The following is a 20,981-nucleotide window of genomic DNA, read 5'->3' on the forward strand; positions in this document are numbered from 1 at the left end:
GAACAACATGCAGATATGAAAGCTGAATACGTGCTTTTTTACCTATGAATTACAGTGGTGACATTTTCAAAATCACTTCAAACTGACAGCATAGAAGTTACAAACCCACTTACAAAGTACAAAAACAATGACTAAGTTTCCAGGGCTCAGACACATCACAGAGTACTCATGTGTACAGGCTGCTCTGCCTTTAAAACATCTAGCACAGAATGACAGGAATGTTGCTGGCCTATATTTCCACTGCTGACAACCCCAAAATGCCAGAGCTCAGATCTTACTATTTCCCCTTTGATTCTGACAGACAAAAAGCATCTAGGCATGGAATGTGTACACAGATGCAGCTGGGACAGAAGTTGATAAATGCTTAATAGCAGCCCAGACTTCTCTTCCTAGTAAACTGGTTAGCTTCTTCCACTCTCACCTCCTTCCATCCTCTACTGACAACAAGGTACATTTGCTCCACTCCTCCACCCAGCCCTGAAAGTGCATCTACTTCTACTCTGGAACTTGCCAAGGTCATTTTATCTTCTTTTTCCTGACGCTGGCTTTTCTACAGCCATTCCCATTTAGTACCACAGTTTACTGGTCTTGAACAAAATTACCATCCTCAAATGTTTGTGATTGGACCTCCCCCAGCCCTCTCAAGGTGTCCTTATAACACCTACAAATGTATTCCCTGAAATCTTCACTGCACTTCAGTCCCTCCCTGCTCTCCCCACTAATTCATCCTAACAAGAACTAGCCAGTTATTGCCATCAGTTATTCAAACAGCTTCTTAAAACCATACATTTTAATTTCCCCACCCCTCAAATTGCCCTCAGTTATCTCGAATACGTTATTTAGTTCTTATCCACTCACTCTGCTTAATTCCTTATTCTTCCCTTGGTATTTATTAATACACAATATATTTCACATTAGCATTAACACTAATTGATTCCAAATACAATGGTTGTATATATACTTAGCTAAATTTTAACTTCTCAAATATATAACTTAAAAATTTGTAAAGATTAAAGTTTTAATCTGCACATATAAGTCATTCCAGTTCCCAATGCCTGACTCTGGAAGATATCCTTCATTGACTCACTCCCTTATAAAGGGAGGAAGAGGTTCCTGCCTATGCAGAGGGTCAGAACTAGGTGATCTTCAAGGTCTCTTTCTACCAAATCATTCTATGATTCTATGAGTTTAAGATGTGGCTAGTAAAAACAGGTTATCATTTCACTAGCCTATCGAGAGCTCAGTTTTTATTAACAATTTGAATACATGGCAATAATGTGTCCTGGTTTGGGCCAGGATAAAGGTGATTTTCTGTCTTGTACTTTTGCTTTTAGCTAAGTTTCTCAGATAGTGTGTGCTTCTAGGATTGATAACACTTGATGTTTATAGTTACTGCTAGAGACTGGTATGCAGAGCCAAGGACACTGCTCAGCTCTGAGGAAAACATTTTACCGTCCAGAAGGAGTAAAGAGGTCCCACCTGAACCCTCCTTTGGGGAGGAACAGACAAGATAGATGCCAGAATTGACCAAACAGAGTATTCCATCCCATATACGTCACACTCAGTATAAATTTGAGGCATCACGTGGGCCGAGCCAGATCTTTTCCTGATTTCCTGCTTCCCTTCCTTCACCCGGCATCCTGGAAGGATCCTGTCCGTTCGTCTGCCTGTGGTCCTGATCTGTGCCAGCCCATATCTGTGTGTTCCTGCCTCCGGTTCCCGACTGCTGCCGACTCCAGGAGTCCAGCCTGGACTTTCCCAGGGCTGCCCTACAGCCTTGGTGGTGACGTGAGAGTTATTGGGGGAAAGGGGGAGGAATGTGGTTTCCATTTTCCTGTATATTTGTATATATTTCGTAATTTTACCTATTTATCATTACTGTTTCATTAAAGTTGTGTAGTTTAGTTTCCAACCCATAAGTCTCTCTCCCTTATTCTCTCTCCTTTCTCTATCAAGGAGGAGAGAGAGATTAATAGAGAGCGTCTGTTATTCGGTTTAATTGCCGGGCCAGTGTTAAACCGTGACATAATGAATGCATAAAACCATTCCCATCAGAACAATAGACAGTTTATGCAAGAAATTAACAAAAAAAATTACATGAAAGAGCACTCAGAACTCTCAGACTGTGCTTTTTACATGAATGCAGTTCAGAAGGTTTAAAGAGGAAACCATTTAAATTGATTTCTTTACTGGGGCTTTGGTTTAGGTGTAGCAGCTGCAAAGAGGAGAGCAGGAATAGTGTGACTATACCAAAATTGTGCTGGATTACAGGTATACAAAATAGAATGGTTTCAGTGATCAGGAACTGTATAAAATCTTCCTTTGGTCTATGTAGCCTCACAGTACTCTCATTTCTATAACAGCTAAAGTAGCATTTAGTTGCAGTCAAAAATCTTTGGTAACTCCGTTACTTACTTGTAACAGTGTAACAGCAGAATTTCAACTGCTTACTTACAACAGAATAAGCCACAGATGTTTGTTCCTGATTTCTGTCCCAGACTAAATGCTATGACTTCTATTAATTTAGGATTAAAGAGTTGTTTTTGTTTGGTTTGTTTTTTTTTAATGAAGTTTTTGTTTATAAATAAACAAATGTATTTCTATTCTAAGATTTTAGTAAACCCCAAACTGCCAAAGAGTTAAATTTTCTTCAAAAGATTTGTAGATGAGGAAACTTAATTAATTGGTGTATAAATTAGATAACTAATATCTTCATGGGCTTGTGCTTGTCTTGGAGGGGTTGTGAGGGTGAAAAGATGTTGTTTTTTTTTAATAAAAACAACTTTACTTTCGAAAGGGAGGCTATGTGAACAGCTACCTGAATACTAACATAATTTTATCTAAATTCTCTAAATCAGGTGTGAAGCCCCTATGTTAAAAGAAGATTCCACCATCACTGAAATCAAGACTCTTATGCTGCTTACTGAGTTCTGGTACATGGCTGTTTCCTTCACAAGACAGCTCTGCAAATGGGGCACTTATCCTGGAGACTGACAGCTCATTTCAGAAGCAAGTCGAAACAGGAAAATCAATAGAGAACTTCTCTACTTTAAATGCTGTCTGGGGTAGGAAAAGGATAACATTTTACAAACCAAAGTGTTTCAACCTCTTTGGCTTGATAATGGTACTAGTAATTTCCAAATATTCTCTGTGTGTGTGTTTATGTGTGGGACAGAGAGAGGAAGACACATAGAGACATACTGGAAGTTTCTTGATTAAAAAATCAAAACAAACCAAATCTTTTTATTCCTGAAAGTAAAGAGAATAGCAAAAATTCAATATACCTTAGAAAGTAGCAATTTTTTTAGGTTATTTGTTTTCTACATTGTTGAAATAGCCTGGCATTAGCAGAGTGAGCAATCATTTCCAGTACTGACAATCCCATGATATATAAAGACCTTTTTCTGTATTGATCAATGTCTATAGGAATGAGTAGAGTAGCTGACAGCTGCATGTAAGCCAATATATAACTTCCAAGTAATTTTTTAACCTTTCATCTGAAAGCTACCTTACTCAGCAAAATAACCTATCTCATGTCTGGGAGCACACAACTTAAAGACCAAGGAGTTGAGATGAAGGGGAAAGCACTTCTCTCCTGCAGTAATATTCATGGGTGTGATAACTCATTAATCCTATTAGGCTATCAGTACACAAGAAAAGCTTATATTTTAGCACTATTATTTTAGACAAATCTTAACCTACGTACCCCACCCCCATCTTCCAATCCTCTCAAAGTGTAGAAAAGAAAAAAAAAAAAAAAAAAAAAAAGAAAAAAAAAAGGGGGAGGGGGAAGGAAAGAGAAACAAATTTAAGACTATAATTTAGCAATACAAGAAAAATTGTTCATGCTAGTATCATTTCCTCTAAGTAATGTAATTTCATGCTGTTGCTGCGGCTTTGGGGAATTTCTCTCCAACCCATCATCTTCCAAAAACCTGAAACCCAGTTAAGTTACTTTTTTCCAAGGAAGTGCAAGTTCAGACTTGCATTGGAGTAAAACCAGTAACGATATCAGCAAAATAAGTAACAATACATTTAACAGTTAAAATCCTAAAAAAAATAAGAGCTTGTCTACTTTGAATAAACATTAGTACAGAAAACCTTCCCTACAGTTTACACTTTCATGTTAACCTCTTTCTTCCCATCTTCTCCTAATCTGTCTAACATGCATTACATAGCGGAGTCCTATATATAAGACCAATTTTCTGATAGTCACTTTCTGAGAAACTGATTCATGATTACTGCCTGCATTCATTATATTTACTCATGAGAGTCTAGAACAAGTGTTTAATCTGAATTTGGCTGAGAGCTTTAAGAAAATCTTTGAAGTATTCTATCATTTGTGAACTAGTATACCTCAAATAATTTCTACAAATATTTGTCTTTACCTCTAGTTGTCTTTTAATCTTACGTAGGTAGCATGTAACACAACAACAACAAAAAAATGTTTATAGTAATAAACCATAAATACTGTTTTATTACTATAAAACAGACATATTATGTGTTGGACAAGAACCTATGCATTCTGTCAATAAACCCAAGAGAGACTAGGTACACAGGTCAGTTATGCCTGAGCAATTATTTAAGAAGTTATTCTTTTCCTGTTTGTTACTTACCAGCAGCCAGCTGAGATGCCACATCTAACTCCATTAACAATCCCTGTCATTTAAATATAGTTTAGGCTTAAAAGGCTACACAAAATCACCATTGAAAGTGGTATGAAACTCTTGGTTAAGGCTAATCTCATAACTTCATAGTAAAAAAGTTTCAAAGTAAAAATGTTTTTATGAAGACAGGATAGGTGGTCATTGCTAATGAGGTAAAGAAAAATCACTCTATTCTTGTGTAACTGAAGTATAACACAATGTACCACCTGGGCACAGAATTGAACTGAGGAAGTCTCATTTGAACATGAAGAGATTTTTTTTACTTTAAGGGTGGCAGAGCACTATAACAGGCTGCACCAAGAGGTGGTGGAGTCTGCCTCTGGAGACAATCAAAACCCACATGGATGCCATCCTGTGCAAACTGTTCTTGGTGAAATTGCTCTGGAAAGGGGGTTGGACTGGATGATCTCCAGAGGTCCCTTCCAACCTTGATGATTCTGTGATTCTGTGGTCATACCAACTCTACAACATCATCTAAATAAATGCTGTTGAAGGCTGTTTAGCCTTCACAGATATGGCCAGTTTCTGGTTCTAATACATACAACATAGAAACATAGAAACCTCTCCAAGCTAAGACCTTGGACCATACCCACATATCAGCGTAAATATGATTTAAAATATTTCAGACAAGAAATCTGAAATAAGACAATTGCTTTGAAAAACTTAAGCCATGTTACACAGTAGTTGCAGCTGGTTAAATATGCCCCTTTCAGCTAAAACAAAATGCATGTAAAAAGCCACATAACAAGGTTGAGTGATTCAATTTTAAATACTGTAAAATAGGGCCTAGGTGCATCTTGAGGTCAATTAACAGCTTGCAAAGTATTTATTATTATTTCCTCTCACTGCTAAATGACAGGAATAATTGCCTGCATCAGAAATATTTACTGAAGGAATACAGCAAAACTGACACCCCAAAGATTGGGATCTTTAACAAGGACTACCAAAATTCATAACTGCAGCAGGAACCATCTATCTTATGCAATTCTCAGAGGATCTTAGTTCTACAATGCCCATTCTGTGGTTAAACCCCTAATGAAAGATCCAGGATTGAAAGCAAGGAAAAAGTTAACCTTTTTTTTTTTTTTTGGTGTGGTGTAATACAGAAGCAAAGCCAGATAAACACAGCCTACATTTATTGTTTTTTTAAATATGAAATAATCTCCTGGACTGCCCAGTAAGCACCTCCCTGGTTTATTCACTATGCAGTGCAGAATGTAGTGCTACTTGAAGAACTTCCAGCTAGAGTTTTAGAACTAAGTGGGGAGAGCTACATGATGCATCACAAGCCTACACCTGATGTAATTAGTCTTTAAGTGGTCAAAGGAAGCATTTCTAAAAGTAAAAATGAAAATTTCCATTTGTTTAAAAATGAAACCAATATAGCAAAAAACTTCAAGAGAAAAATCATGTTAATGAAAAATATACTGTTTTTTTCTAGGTATTTTATTCATTTTAAGTGGTTTCACAATTGTGCAATTCTATATATTTACCACTCTATAAGGGGCAAAACAAGCTCTTGAGCAAGTAGAAGGGCCTGAACAAAAATCTCATAGGTGAATAATGCTGAACTGTGGAGAGTTTAATTCCATGGTTACCTCTCTGGGGTTTTAAAATATTGGCTAGATACCATTTCTACTTTAGCCTCTTCATAATTGTATTTTTATAAGAAAAAACACACAGAGAAATACAGATGTCATAGGAGAAAAGGAATACCACTCTGGGATATTGCTTAAAAGAGAATGAAGTGTCTTTATAAGTGAGAAAGGTGAGATATATAGAGGTAAACAAGAGGAAGAAATGTGCTCAAAATTATGAAAAGCCTTCTACAGATACTTTGTATTAGAGAAACTTACATTAGAAAGGACTCATTCTGCAGAGGGATGATTGTTTAAAGTATTAATATATACATGTACCAGTGACTTAATTGTAAATTATTTGTTCTAAGATAAATTAAACATACTGAGAACAATCTTTGCCTTGCTAGAGTCAGTGTAAGTTTCTTCAACTGACTTCGGCACTTCTGAACTTGACCTTTAGTTAAGGATTATGATGCCTCAGTGCATCTGGATTAACAGGAGTAACATGAAGAAAATACTTCAAATTGATATTAATGTCTTATGACCCAATCAGTTCTTATTCCTCTAGAAGACATTTATGTATGTTACAGTAAGAATTAACTGATTATTGATCTATAACATTTACTGTGTTTTGAAGCAAGCAAATTAGTTTTAGATGTATTAATCTGTGATAGAGGGTAAAATTGTTGCCTATGTGTTTTAGAGTTACTGACAATTTATTCATATTCATTGGTAAAAACTAGGACACAAAAATGCTGCTTTCAATCAAGCCAATGCATCATGATTATTTCCTGATTGACAAGATGCCTGAATAAAATTTATACTTGTCTTGATAATTCATGAAAGATCTTTTAAAAAGTATTATTTTTACCTTTCAGTGTGCAAGCATAGCTGGGTGATGTTTATCTTACCTTATAGGTTCCTTCTGCCAGTGAAGTCCTAATGGGTTTTGGAATCTCCTTACGTAAAAGCACTTTTTTAGGCTGGTTGGTTGGTTGGTTTCCTGTTGTTATTAGTCTGGTTTTTTTGTCTGTCTTCACAAAAACATTGTCAATGGAACAAAAGAATACTAATGAATTCGAGCATTAGCAAAGGAAAAGGAAAGCCTTCTTCCACCACAAAACCACAATTTTATTAATACATTATTTCAGAATCAAAGAATTACTTACATTTTAATATAATGTGGAAATTCTTCACCTATTCAATTCCAGTGTTTTGATTCAAATGCCAAAAATTACTGTAAAATTGCTATTAAGAACAAGCTGCGATAAATAATGGAAGATCATCCATACCAATACCACGGAAACAGTAACAAAGTTGCTGAAAACAGATGAAGCAAGAAAACCAAACCTTCATCTCTGTTCTACAAGAATCTTTTTATGTTTTTTTCTATTTCCATTTGATGTGGATAAATAATTGTGCACGCACTCACACTCACTTCTGTGAGATTGTGCTTTTGACCTCAGGCTCCAGTCCATTAAAGCTTTCAAGTGTTTTGAGTCTCACCAAAATCAATGATGGATTATTCACACACACAAAAAGCCTGTGTTTAAGCTTCTGCTTGAATCAACTATGTAGTTTATATCTCCCTAAGTATATACCCGCAAAGGTTGTACATAGTTATTGTGAAGACATGTAAAAATATCTACAGTTGGAGCTGTATTTCTCTCTTCTTTATATGAACCTATTCTTAGATGCATATGAAACCTTTGAAAATGAAGCCACCTGAGACAAAATTTTCCACAATCAGATGTCTGCCTCAATTCCCTCTTCTATCACAGGATACCCACATAATTATTAAAACTCAAGATGAAACCCAGCAAGGTGTTATTTTCTACCCCTACCTCAATGTCTTGGTTTCCATGCAAAGGAAAAGGGATATACAAAAGGTGAGAAAAACAGAAAAGACATCACTTTCAAAAGAGTCCTTCAGACTTCAGCTTCCCTGGGGCACACCAGAGCACATTGCAGAAGATGGTCCAGTTGAAAACATGTTTATCTTGTCCAACTCTCAGAATAATTCAGTTGTCTAAGTGTATTCATTAATAATTTGCAAAGCAAATTTTAGCATGGGCACTCATCCTCCTCTCAATGAACATGAACCTACAAAAGTCATCCCTATCTAGCAACCATGGAAATTTTTAATTTCCACATGAACAGTGCAAAATTTTGATGCTGTAATGTGACTCTAACTGAGCCAGAGATGTAGATTAAGCCTACCTAGATCTTCTTCTTACAGTTATTTAGTCATGGATAACAAAAATATAATCCAGATTTTATTGGAATGTAAACTTTAATATTGCACACATAGGTGTAAAATAAGTGCTTCAAAGCACCATGGTGAGAGAGAATACAGGGAATTAGGGCAGGTTTAGAATCAGTTCTCCCTGAAGCCAATATGCAGCTAAGTACTTGTTTCTTAGCTTTGTTTCAGTAAAATATGTGATTTCCTAAAGATTCACCATATTAATTTTTTTAATTAAAAAAAACCCGAAACTCAGAAATCTCTTTAATTTTATGTCTTGCATAAAAGCTTGGGGGAAATCTCTCTCATACAAAAGCTGCTAGTCAAGAACTACCTTGATGCTCATCTTTTTTTGACTCTCCTTTGGTTTTTTATATGCCTGCTGCAGTGTAGCAGCTTTCATTTAATAAAACAATCAAGAAATAAGGCATGCAATGCTTCATCTTATGCAGCCTCTAAGAATTATTAATTTTTTTAATAGCTGGATATCAGGACAGTTTTAAAATGCATTTGGCTTCACATTGTACAGTATAAAAAAAACCATATAATTTTCCCCTTACCTGTTTAAAAAGACACCATTTCTAAATGGCTAAGTAGGACATGATTTACAACTTGTGAGGATCAGAACTTAGAAAGATTTTCATCAAAATTGTAAAGTTTTTACAGTTATCAGGTAATAAAAGGAGTAAAGCAAGCTCAGTATAAAAATACACCCTTTTATAAAGCGTGCCTAATCCTGAAAAAGCAGTAAGCTACAAAAAAATTACCTCTAAAAATAGGCAAGAAATATAAACATCTCCTGAAGCACATTAACTTACTACTGGAAGGAAAAGCCCAAACCCCTTTTTCCCACAACCAGGAGCTTTTCTCCACCATGTGTGTGTGTAGTGGCCTCATATGCAGGTCTGCAGTCTCTCTGTCCTGTTTAGGGTGGTAGCAAGTGACCCTTGGAGGTTGTATTTTGGGGAGCCTTTCTCAATGAAAGTTTAGAGGACACCAATGAACTGACATTGGCATTCAAACCCTGGCTGTTGCACAGCCACAGGGAATATGACCAGTGCAATCAGGTAAAATGTTATGTCCTAAAAAGGAGCCATAAATATGAAAGCTGCAGATCTGACAGGACTAGCACTAGAAGTGCTGATAGCCAGTGACTGTAGTAAAACTAAAAAGGCAGCTGAAGGAAGAGTGACAAATTTAAGATGACTGAAGAGAGAAAGAGATGATGTGTGATGAATTTGCTCTTCTCTCCCCCACTTTCCATCACTCAAAAAGATCAAGAAATGAAGAGGAAAAAAATAACTTCATAAGACTTATATTTTTATGAGGATTTATCATTCACTGTAAGAAAGCCTGGTAGTGTTGTGTCCCTTCCCAAGGCTCAATTTAATGGCATTCAGATTACCAAGCTCACTCAAAATGCAGGGAAGACCTATAAAGTTATTACTGTCCTACACCATGACATTGCAAAATCTGCCAGCACCTCCAAGGGAGACCTACCTATTTAATTGTGATGTAATTTACTGCCCCTTATCAGCCACAAATCTCATTTGTCACCATAGTTTTTAGGTTTCTCCCTTTCACTGAGATTGCACTACTTTCCCACCATCTGCATTTCCAAGAGATTAATCATATTTTGTTTTCCTGCCCACCTTTCTTATTTCCTCTTTTTTTTTATTGTATTTTGACCTTAATGATATTATAAATGTCTCTTGATTTAGTATCATCCAGGCATTTCATTAAAAATCTGCTGATAGGAGATTTTATATAAGTCAGACATTCTTTCCAACACCCTTTCTGTTGACTCTGCCTTTTGTTTTCAGTATGAAAATATGAGAACATTCTTCATCATTATGCCAAGGTCATTTGAAATAGAAGAACCGTGTAAATAGTCATGTCTATGAAATAAAATAAAAAAAGTTTTGTGAAGTAGTCCAAGAAAAAAAAAATCAAAGTATTCAATGCTTAATTGAAAAATTGCTGCTTTTATGCAAAAAATTAAATAAGCAGACAACCTGCACCACATGCAATAGGGAAATATTCATTAATACAAATAATCATGAAATTATATCAACCTTTTTCTCTAGGGAATTTCTACTCCAGAGACAGTTCCCATTTTTGTTTTCATAATTTGTTCAATTTTCTTCTTAAGGAAGCAATAATACTGACTTCACATCTCAGTATTTTTATTTACTTGAATATTCTATCATTTTCATTTTTTAATTTCTGTCTCATCACTTAAGTTTACCTTTGTATTCTGGCTCTCTGTTCCCTGTTGAACATGCCTTGCAGTAATTCTGCACACTGATTAGCTGGTTGGCTCACTATCATAATATCCCTGTCAATCAGATCTGCTGATTTGCACGTGGTCAAATTTTCAGCACCTTCAGGTCTTTTCTTATCTTTTGTTAACCAATATTCTAAAAAAAAAAAAAAAGAAAAAAAAAAAGGAAAAATAAAAGAAGTCAGAATTTTAGTGACCATTATAAGAACTGTTTACCTGATTTGTTGATTTGAATTTTTTATGTTGTAGCAGATTTATTATGTAAACTATCTAAAGTCCATTATTTTCTCTTATTTGTCTTGTAATATTAAACCAATTTTTCCATTCCCCATAGCCATGAGGAAGAAAATTGGGAGGAATTCCATACAAACTAACTAAGACAGATATATATTCATCCTGTTTACATGGTATACTATAAAAGCTTACCGCTGCCCTTATCTGTTCTCACTTAGGGAGAAACTGCTACTTTCCACTACAGCAAAAATGCCAGGTATTACATTTGAACCTAGGTCCAATCCAGGAAATATGAAGCCTTTCTCATACAAACCAGCAGAAGTCCTAACAGGCTCTGACAAGAAGCTTAACTTCACATTTCCCAGCTCTCACAAGCTAGTGACTGCCAGAGTATATTCTCACTTTCACACACAGACAGATTAGATCAGATATGAAGTTTTTTATCACACAACTTTGGGGTATGTGTAAACTCTAAACGGGGTTGCAACTTTATGATTTTTCCATTATCCTGTATTCAGGAGCCCGTCTACTATACCAGACAGCTTTAAGGAATACGAGAGATTTGTTAATTCCCTTGAAAAAAAACATGGAGTCAATGAATGCTTAAGCTTTCATTTTCTCTAAAACTTACTATATAACTCACTGTACCCCAAGAGTGGTGCTGTAACTTTACACTTGCCAAATCTGTATTACACATTAGTCTACCAGGTTTTTGCAGCTTTTGAGTTATCACTTCCATTTATTCTACTTTTAGTCTTCACAGCAGGTGTTAGTAAGAAATATCACTTGCATTTCTGCTTGTAATATATTAAAATATGGCAGTGTAAGGATTTAGACCATTTATACCATATTTTAATTATAGTCCTAAATGCTGCCCTCTGCAACCCAGCTCTGTCAGATATAACTGACAAGCACACAGCAGTAATCCTAATGCATGAGACTGTCTCTTGAGTATAGTAGGGAGAATAGAAATTATTGTGAACTAGATGCAGAAATCCCACAAATAAATAAATATCATGTTGAGATTTTCTTCTAGGTTTTTGGTGGTTTGGGTTTGTTTTGGTTTTTGGTTGAGGTGTTGTTTTGGGGTTTGGTTTTTTTTTTTTTTTTTTTGGTATTTGTTAAAACTTTTAACTCAACCAGTGTCTTAGGAAGAACAAACAGAAACCAAAAACAAAATCCCCCCAAGCCCATCTGTTTTCCATAGGAGTTCTGAATATTTACACATATGCTTTGCTCCTTAATGCCAGCTTTTTGGCTCAAAGTAATTTTTTTAAAGCCAAGTTTTAAATATGCACTAAAATGGAGAAATGCTGGAGAACTTTCTCTCCATCCTCATGTCATCTCAGGCATTGTGAGAAAATGTCAACCAAAGCATGAATTACTTCATTCCCAGATTTGGTAATGAAGCTCTAAAGTAAGCATTGGAATAGCCATGATACTGCTGGCTTCTACCTTTCAGTCTTACTATTTTATGTTTTTTTTTTTAAATCGTTTTGAATAGCACAATTTTTCAGGGTTGTGAATGCTTATTCAAAATGGGCAGCAACTGCCCTTACAATGAGAGGGGAAGAGATGGGCCAGAATTTCTGGTTGAGAGACTGAGTACAGTGTTAGTGTCATCTAGAGGCCAGAGAGCTCTTAATAATAAGCCTTTGAGTGAGAGAGTGATTTTCACCCCCACTTTAACAACGAACACTTGTGTCTGTCTGAATGACCACCCAAATTACCTCTACAAATGTTTTTAGCTGAAGACCCACTGTGGTCATTTGGGATGTCTGTATCAATACCTAAAGATGAGTGCAGGAATGCTTCACTGCAGGATGCTTATAAGTGAATGGACTGTATGAAACCAACTTTCTGGGAACAATACCAGCCTCATAAACTCTTTTGTCCTTACATTTCCAAGAAAATTTTTCAGCACAGGGAAGTGCCGCTTCTTGTGACCAAGAACAAGTAAAAATTTGAATATATTTGTACTTGGACTGGAATGGATAACTCTATAGCTTAAATTGTAAATTCATGTAATATTTTCCATTATTCTAGGAACATTATGTAAACCAAGCTTTCAGTAAAAAAGGATAGTATATCTAGAAAAAAAATACTGTAACATTATTATGTATGAGGCAAGAGGGAAAAAAAAAAAGTCATCAAATTATCACAGAACAATAGAATAGTTTTAGTTGGAACAGACCTTAAAATTTATTTAGGTTCAGCTCCACCTTCATGGACATTTCCCACTAGAGCAGATTGCTCACTGTCCCATCTGACCTTTCCTTAAACACTCCCAGGGATGGGGCATCCAAAACTTATCCACAACACAAATTATGCACACAGGGTGATTTCAGGCTTGGTACAGGCTTTGGCTACTCTGGTTTCTGCTGAAAAAAATCCAGCTGGAGGCATGCTGTAAAAGAGTGAACAGACTGCTGTTCCAGGGGTAGTACAGGTAGTACTGGCTCCATCAGAGCTGGCTGAGGGAGAACAGAAGTGGTAGAGCACTGCACTGACTCAGATGAATCTCCTAATGCACCTGAACACCTGTAGAACAAGGAGAGGCAGGTGAGGCAGACACATTTTTATTCATTATGAACACTGAATGGTCACAGCTGCCTCCACCCTAGGAGTTCAGCTCACCTATAATGAATGAATCAACCTTGGTATAGAATTTCCCAGGAACATTGTAGTCCCATTCACATTTTTGAGAGATAGTATCTAGTGATGAAACAGTACAGGTAATCTGGGAATTTCAGAGCCTGTGAGAAGTAAAGCTTTCTCTGTTCTCAATAGCATCAATGTAATTCCTTTTCCTTTTACCATAGTTAAAACAGTTCAGTTTCTCCTCTGATCTAAAATGAGTATTACCAACCTTCTACCTTCTTTCAACTTTGTTGAAATCTACTTTTGTATTCTTTTTTATTCCTAATAGCCTCTGCAGTAGTCAAAAGTAAGCAGCAATTAAAGTCCAAGCATTTGTAGTTCTGTAATATGTCTCCCCCCTGCTAGTCAAATCAATTGGAGAAAAAAAAAAAAAAGGTGGGAGAAAAATAAAATGCAACTAATTTATCTGCTATTCCCCCCTTTATTTAGAACATACTAAACACAGGCATCTGCAAAATTCTGTGTTCTGGAAGAGGAAAACACCTACTTGACTGTTAATACTTTTGGTCAAAAATGAAGTCCTCTGTTGATATAAACATTATAAATATTTAATATCTACCAGTCTTTATAGATTAAAAAATACTTCTATACTGGAAAAATAACATGAATCCTAACATAATTTAGAAATAATGAGTTACAAGAAAAAACAGGAATATATACTACAACTTAGAGCACAGAAACACTATATGATGTTTTTCCCTCCATTCCCAGAAGTACAATAAATTTTATTGCAAATGTTAAATTTTAAGAATGAAGTTTTTTATACAATTATAAATCATATCACAGAATGTTGAGTGTTGGGAGAGACCTTCAAGATCATCTACTTCCAACCCCACCCCGCCATGGAAAGGATCACCTTCCACTAGACCAGGCTGCTCAAAGGCCCATCCAAACTGGCCTTGAGCACTTCCAGGGATGAGACATCCACAACTAGGACAGGTAGAGATTGCATCTGAAGCTGTACACCAGCACTCGACTGAAAACTCACACCACCTTCAAAGACAGTCAAGGGTCTTACACTTCATGTGCTCACAGATGAGAGCTAAGAGTGGAGACATCTCCCATGCTCAGCACACAAAAGACAGTGAAAAGATGGTTGCTAACGCAACCTTAAACCCCTCAATTTCATAAAGTAATTGAAATAAATCAATGAGGAATAGGTAAGTATGATCTTTGCAACAAATGGCATCACCCCAGGCAGCTTCCTCACTGGCTTGTTTTTTCTGATGCTGACCTAGTTTAGGCAACACTTAAAGGTTATGGCTAGTTTGTTTTCTAAAAGGTCAAACATAATCAGAAACCTTTCTAATGAGCTCTTCCAGGAACAATCATACCCCACACGTTTCTTTGTGATGTGAAAAATACAGGTAATAGGTGTCCGCAATTTTTTTTCAGTTAAAAACTTTATCTCAGTTTGATCACTGTTCTTCAGGGTCCTGTCTTGCTCAACTAAGTTTTAGATAATTACATGAAACTTGCATCAAGTGGAAAACCAGCAAAAGCCAGAAAAGAAAAAGTTTCCATCTTCAGATGTCAGATGTATATTTGTACATCTTGAGGTGTACAAATTGGCAGCAAAATTAAATTTGGTCCTGCTTAACCAAGAGGTATTACAGGACCTTGTCCAGTTATCCCGTTGATGTGAACAGTATTGTCAACTGTAACTAAACTGAAAAGTTTGGAAAAAAAACTTATTTGTCCTTAAGGAAAGCTTTAAATAATTTAAATAATTTGCATTATTCTGGTTAAGAATTATTCAGTATTATTCAGTCAACATTGAACAGTAATTTTTGAAAAGGCATGTGATGATTGAACAGGTTATTTTATCTTCTCTGTTTCCTTATTTTAAGTCCATTTCCAATGGAGCTGGGCACCTGAGCCATTCTCAAAATGCCATTACTACTTCTTTTCATATTTTCCTACAAGAAGTTTGAAAGAAGCTTGACTATGGGAGGCTTGAAAAAAATTGTATAAAATTCAAAATAATCCTTCTAAGAACAGTAGTGTAAAAAGTAAATTTGTTTTGGTACATTTTCTGTTCCTAAGTAGTCTGGGTAAAAGCACACTTTCCAGCAAAACTTAGCTCTCATTTTGGAACAGATGCATTCTTATTGGCTTTAAAAAGCAGAAATTCTTCAATGACTGAGAACTCATTGCTTAAAGGACAATGACTTTGTTCTATATAAAGGAGGATAATTTTTTGCACAGTGGAGAGGAATTTTTCTTTTCCTAAATTTGACACCTTTAGGATTTACACTTCACAAATTCAGAAATTATGAAATTCTTAGCCTGGTAGTTTACTAAATGGTTGGTTTCTAATATTATTAAGCAAGATCTACCACTAGACAAACCAGAGTACTTTTGCATTTTGTCAATATTTGTGCATTCATATTTTAAAGTTATGTTTTGAGTTACTACTATGCATCTAATAGAGACTTTTTTTCATTTCCTCATACAATGAGGTCAGATCACCATTAAAGCACAGTGGAAGCTCATTATTTAAAGTCACTGGTTGAAAAAATCTCTTAAAAAGTAGTTTTAGGTCTATTCCGATAGAAATTATTTTTCAATTAAACCCAAAGGGAATCCATGATACCCACAATGAAAGGTTTTTACAGTAAGCAAGATTTGGTTTTTGTTTTGGGTTTTTCTGTTGATATAGTTGTTGGGTTTGGTTTTGATTTTTTTTATTGTAAGAATTTTCATCAATAGCTTCTTCTGTAACTACACAGAAATTCTCTTGAAAATTCAGCTTCTGCATATATGAGAAACATCGTGTTGTTTTTTGGTATATTTTAAAGCAATGATCAGAAAAGAAAAAAAGCTATTTAAAGCATAGAGATGAGATCTAGGTGTGCACAGAAAAAATTCTTTTATCTCTCAAAAGAGCAATTCAGAGATGATTAATGGTTCCATGTAAAGGGCACAGAGGAAACATTAATAGAAAACATTTCCATTCCAAAAAGATCTATTTGCCAGCTCTCAAAGCAGACTATTATATGCTGTAGGTAATTGAAAGTAAAATAATAATGTTCACAGAATGCCATATATTTCTATTTTTTATCTGAACACTTAGGGGTTTACAACACTCATAACACTGTATCTACAGTATATAATCAACCACTAGCATTCTCATTTGGTCATCCAAGTATTTTAAAAATCATTCTTCAACATTAATTTTTGAATAATATATAGTTTCAGTGCAGAATTCCAATCAGACTTAGCTGCTGCAGTTCATAGACCAGGGTATTTATTTTGACTATATAAAAAGTTCAGTTTACATTAATAATGCACTAAGCAAAATTACAGGGAACCTACCAGTTCTTCTGATGCTTCTGCTCTAGGGCTGTAACACAGATCAGAGAAGTGAAAGGCAACTGAAAGTAGTTAAGTAGAAAATAGGCAGCAGATTAACCAGTCAGAAACTGAGAGATTTCAGATTAGTTGCCAGATAATGGAAAGAAACAGTAATCTCAAGAAAGCATAAACAAGCACACAAATTACATGGATTGTAATTCCATTAAAAAAATTCACTTCATCCATTGCTGGAAAACTAACACAACACACCACCCCCCACTCACTCTTCCAACAATATGTTCACACATCAGTGTGAGAATCATGCTCCAAAATTAGCTATTAAAAATTAAAAATTATTGGCAAAATAACTGTTAGATTTTTGTTTTTTTTTTATTTGAAAATCAACTTTTATTAGGAATTTTGTTAAATTCATTCCCTATTATGTCAGAACAACAGACTCTGATTTTATTCACCTTCAACACAACTGTTGACAGCTCTTAGTATCTTCACCAATGGCAAATAACACTGAAATTATGTTTCCAGAAATCAGAGAGAAAACACTTCCAGGAGAATGTTTTACAAGTCTAGGCCTTAGGTATACAAAAGAAACATAGACCACCACCTTACGCACTGGTACAAAATAAAATCCTAAAATTCTAAGCAACACTATCGTTTTTAATATAAAATAGAGTCTTAAATAAAAATATAGTTTTTAATACACTTACAGTCACAATTGATCTAGACACTCTCACTCTGCACCTGGAAGGAAGACAAATGTGACACCAAGTGTTGAAACTGTGTTCTGTTTCAGTGCTAATTGTGGCACTCCTACCTAGGCTCTTCCAAACTCAGGGAGGTGCCTGAGTTCAAAGCTTTCTTTACTTGTTGTTTGACACAGAATTTACTATTACTGCCAATACACTTCTTGCTCCCCAGAGAAGCAAAATGGCTTCTTTCAGAGTTTCTCAGTCTTGTTTAACAGCTGATTTTGGTGAAAAAAAAGATTAAATATATAAGGGTTTTAATAATGAAAAATATTTTTTCTCTACCGTCTGCCATAACCTTTACTATCTTTTTTTTTTTTTTTTTTTTTTGTATAGCAGGGATGGTTTCAATTACAGAGTGCAACATTCCCAGCTAAACTGGGACACAATTGTTCTTCAATTGTGTTTTCTCATTTCTCTATAAAACTACATTGTTATCTTTGCTCATGGAAGACAGATAAAAGGAACACTTTTTTCCCCTCAATTTTACAGTTAACCACTCTGTGGTTTTTTTGTTATCTACCTCAAATCACACTAATCCTGCAAATTCTAATCAATTTGGTTAGAATGCCCCCCAAAATGTCAAAATTTACTTTTAAGTACTTTATTTGTGGATGTCATTGCAGCTCTGTAAAACAATTGCCCTTTTCATGTCATGTGCACAATACTTCAGAACAAAAATGTTTTAGCTCTACACAATCCCGGTGATTTAAAACTCACTCAGTACTTACCTCTTAGGTGGAGAGGTACTTGTCTTGCAATACATCCCATGATGCTGAGGGAAAAAACAAAGAAAAAACTATGCAAATTACACAACTGTAAGTCTCTAAGGACTTTTATGAGTTCACTTGTGTGGGTTTTTCTATCTAAGCTGAAATGTAGTGGTTAATTGTTTTTTAGTTAACTTTCTTTTGCAGAACTTATTTCTACTATAATTCCTTTATTTAGCTGATAATTTGAATACATTTATCATGGGGTTTTTTCCCCCACAAAAAAATGGTAATTTAAAGTTGAGCATTGACTTCATGCTACAAGATGTTATGATAGCAAGAGTCTTTTATTATCTGTTACCTGTAAAATTTGACAAAAATTATATAAGTTGCTTTTAAAGATGAATATATTTAGAAGAATTATGTTTCCCATAAGATCCTTAAACAGTGGATGGATGGATGGATGGATGGATGGATGGATGGATGGATGTCAGAAAGTGAGGGAGTACCCTGCACAAAGCACTGTGGAACTACTGCAGAACAAAAAAGCAGCTGATGGGTGCCAGTTGTGCACCATAGACTCTCAGCTGCAATGCAAGGTTCATAATCAGCTCATGGATATAAGCTGTTCATGCAGTTTTCAGGCATGGCATGCATGAAATTATGATTTAGGGGAGCTGGATCATGGCCAAAAAATAAGCCTGTTAACAGGAGATGGGGCTGGAAGGGACACAAAGTGGTAGCTGCACATGAATTCGCTCCCACACCCAAGTATTTGCATCTTGGGTATTCCTGAATCCAAGTAATTCTTCTTTTTACATTTAAATCATTTTAATTAAATACTTTGAATAAACATCTTGATCCTTTGCTCTTTGGACAGCTACCCTAGGTACTCATGAGCTACAAGATACAATCATCATGAAGACTTGGAAAAACCATTGCGAGTCTTGTTGTAAGCACTGTGTTTATTCAAACATATCTGCCTTCTAAAGCATTGATCTCCCTTCTTAGCAACCTATTTAAATCAAAACTAAGCTCTTTTTTTTTCACAAGAGATACTAAAACGTTTCTTCTTACCTTATTTTCTGTAGAATTTACCTTTGCTTTTTATGTCATCGGTTGCCTGCATTTCATAACTCATAATTTATAACCAACTCTATGAAGCTCTCAGTTTTTTATAACATATTATATATTTAATATGAAAGAGATGCTTTTACTCTTACTGCCACTTCCAACGAGGACACTAAGGCTTTATTATGGATGTATCAGAAAGCATTGCAGATAAGCAGAAAGGCACCAGTAAATTATTCAGGTCATTCTAAGTGAATGGAAATAAAACCTTCATATATAACAGCGTTCCTTTTGGAATTTAACATTTAAGACATTACTCTAGATTTAAGCATTACTTTTTGTAATGTGCATTTAATTTCCTCTTCATTTCTGCATAGGTGGAGGAAGGTATATTTAATTACCATAAACTAGGGAAAAAAAAAAAAAGAAAAAATCCCAACTATAGTTCATTCCCTTACAATAACCTATTAGAAGACTTCTGCATAAAGCACTGCTGGGAAGTACTTCATTTTTCAGAATCCCAAGACTTGAAGACATGTTTCATGGTCCGTTAAAATCTAACTACTTTTCTTTTGAATTCTCTAAACTTCAGAAATTATAATCATGGGTCATGACTGTGGATATTAAATCTTGCCTTAAGGTTAGTGTGTTTCACTATGCAACACAAGACATATTTGCTGTAGTGTGGTGAAAGTCAGATTTTGCATTTGTAAAAAAAGGGGCAAAAGGGAATTAATTGTTCAAGGATGCCATTAACCACAATTAGGAATGGATGACGTGGCAGAGAGGCAATGATATGCAAAATGTGTAAAATGTATATGATTAATTCAATTTATTGTACAGACATCAGCATTACATTCATAGCCTGCTTCTTGGACTTGTTAGTCTGCAATTTAGCATACACATCAAGATATAGCCCTTGATCATGGCTTTGCAGAGTGGGAGCCTAAAACTTTGCATTTTCATGGCTGCAAAAGGTCAATATTCCCCTCAGAAATTCTATATGCAAAGCACATCCATTGACCAGGCAAAATTCAGACTGGAAAATTTAAAAGTTCAGTAATCTGGAAATACGAAGATTATGGTGATCTATGCTTACATTCTGGACAACCTTTTGGAGAGATATATTGATAAAAACAAAATACTGACAATACACACACACAATTTATCAAATAAGATTTTGTTTTCAAAAGCAAAACAAAATAAGACATCTGTAAAGTATGAATAAATTTATTAATAGTAGTCTGATTATAGCTCCTCCTCTTTCTCATCCTCTGAAAACTCAGTCTTTTCTGTTGCTCAATACCAGGGTTACATTTTCAAAAGCAGTCTGGAATAAGGAGTACTATTTTGAGTGACCAGCTTCAATGTGTGCTTTAAGACTAAATTACTCCAAGAATTTTTAGTATTTCATAGTCTGACTCAGAGTTTGATATTTGAATTTTCAGAAATATATTTTTTAAAAGAG

This window comes from Calypte anna, chromosome 2 (assembly GCF_003957555.1).
Source record: "Calypte anna isolate BGI_N300 chromosome 2, bCalAnn1_v1.p, whole genome shotgun sequence".
NCBI lineage: Eukaryota > Metazoa > Chordata > Aves > Apodiformes > Trochilidae > Calypte > Calypte anna.